Here is a 2308-nt window from a genome sequence, read left to right as displayed (position 1 = left end):
CTATCCTGTCAGTACATTTATTACTAAATATGAATAAAAATTATGGACAGTGAAAAAATAATCTGCTAATTCAATATCTCTTTTATTGTCTTACACTAAATAAAATCTTTAGAATCTCTAATTCATCAAACTGAAAATTACTAATTTTTGTCTTCATAGTCAGGGCATATATATTTCTAATGTCAATTGTTGATGATTTCACCCTTTGATAAATAACATGGCACAGAGTGGTCTTTGAAGTTAGCAATATTTTTGTGAAATGCGAAACTTTGCTTTGCTTTCATAAGAAAATTAAATAAATGAAAAATATTAGTGCTGACTGATGAGAGTTCCCAGGGATTTCCTTTTGCTTGGCTTTATTTCCCTCAAGATTTTAAATCCAATAATAAGATTTTTAAAAATCTTGCTGAAAACCTATATACAGAAGCATTGTGCTAAGGCATTGTGGGAAATATGAAGAAGGTATTAGGAGTATGGTTGTTATTCCCACAGAGCTTATCACATAATTAAAGATAGAAACATACAGCCACACATACATACTCACATATGCAAAGCCAAACAACAAATTATATTTAATATTACTACATGCAATAAAGTAAAAAAAAAGTTATAAGTTAATATATGATGTTTTCAAACAGCACATGTCTATAAAAATATCAGAAACATAGCTGATAAACTTTGAGAGAGAATGTAATTTGAAAGATAAGATTGTAGTGAGACAAAGTTAACCCTCAACGAAAGGAAAACTAAGGGGTACAGGAGGAATAGAGAAAAAATTAATAAAAAAACAAATCCACATTTTTCAGCTTTTTTTTGGAGAGAAAATGGTGTCAATAGACATTTTTTTCAGTGACCTTGCAAAATGTGTCAAGAAGGAAAGAAATCTAAACAAACCATTTAGCTCAAGCTCAAACATTGCAAGTGAGACCAACTTAAATGTTGATTAGGGGAGGGGCAAGTAACTTAAAGATTGTATTCAATTAAGGATGATCAGTCAAACCTTTAATAAGAATTGTTCACTATTGAAATTTCCGGAAGGTATGGGGAAACAGGTCTGTGAATCTGGGACAGTATGTAGACTCAGCAAGAATTAAACTGTGATATAGATAAATCTCCTTTTGGAATTATAAAATAGAACTGTAGAAATAATTCTGTGATCACATCACATTTAAAACCATAAAGAAATTGTAAATATAAAAATTTTTTAGGGCCGGCCCTGTGGCTCACTCGGGAGAGTGCGGTGCTGATAACACCAAGGCCAAGGATTTGGATCCCACATAGGGATGGCCGGTTGGCTCACTGGGTGAGTGTGGTGCTGACAACACCAAGTCAAGGGTTAAGATCCCCTTACCGGTCATCTTTAAAAAAAAAAAAAAAAAAAAATTTTAAATCCTAGGAATGTGGAAATTATTTATTTATTCCCTAAACAACAATTGAATGAAAGGGTAATCAAAATTTAATTGCCAGATAGTTATAACTGCATATTTAAAATGAAAATTGTAGTGAGAAAAAATTAACTGCCTAAAGCCATTCATTATTCACAAAAAGGAAGAATGAAAAATAATAAAGAACCCATTCAGTTTGACATCAAAAAGAACAAAAAATACCAAAAAAATACCAAAAAATAAGAGTTATAGTTCATAAATATGAAAGCAGAAATTTTGAAATGGAAAAGATCTGTGCAACAGAACTCTAATAATCTAAGAGATGATTCTTGGAAAAATGTAAACTAATAGCTGGTCTAAAAAGAAAGAGGAGAATATCAAAAAAGATATTTTCAAAGCAAAAATTGTACCACCTAAAGTTGAAAAGGCAAGAAAGATTTTATCCAAAGTCTATAGCAATAGGGAAGAGAGGATAGAATGCAATCTGAACTCAATTCTACTGTAACAAAGGTTTTTAAGAGATCTGTTTGCTAACTGACTTTACCCAATGGGAAAGTAAATTTTCTCCTACCTTCATGACAGGAGGCAGTTATATAACTTGGAGCTAGGCTACCAAAAAGGTTAGGTTCCTACTCTCCCACAGAGTAGGAGGGGTTGGGGAAGGATAACAACTATTGTATCCTAATTCCAAATGAGTCTCAAGATCAGGAGCTATGCTGCCTTTTGTTGAATCTAAAACTATATTAAAGGATACATTTTATGTTTCACTAAGAAATTTTTTTAAAACTATATAACACAATATTTTCTAATTAGATTTTTTAAATTATATACTGATGTTTAAAGTTTTTATATTAATTTAGACGATAAATATTATCACATGTCACTGTTTGTCTACATAAAAATAAAAATACATGCAAAAATGA

This window comes from Galeopterus variegatus, unplaced genomic scaffold (genome assembly GCF_000696425.1).
Source record: "Galeopterus variegatus unplaced genomic scaffold, G_variegatus-3.0.2 Scaffold3008, whole genome shotgun sequence".
Classification (NCBI taxonomy): Eukaryota; Metazoa; Chordata; class Mammalia; order Dermoptera; family Cynocephalidae; genus Galeopterus; species Galeopterus variegatus.
This window is presented reverse-complemented; position numbering follows the sequence as displayed.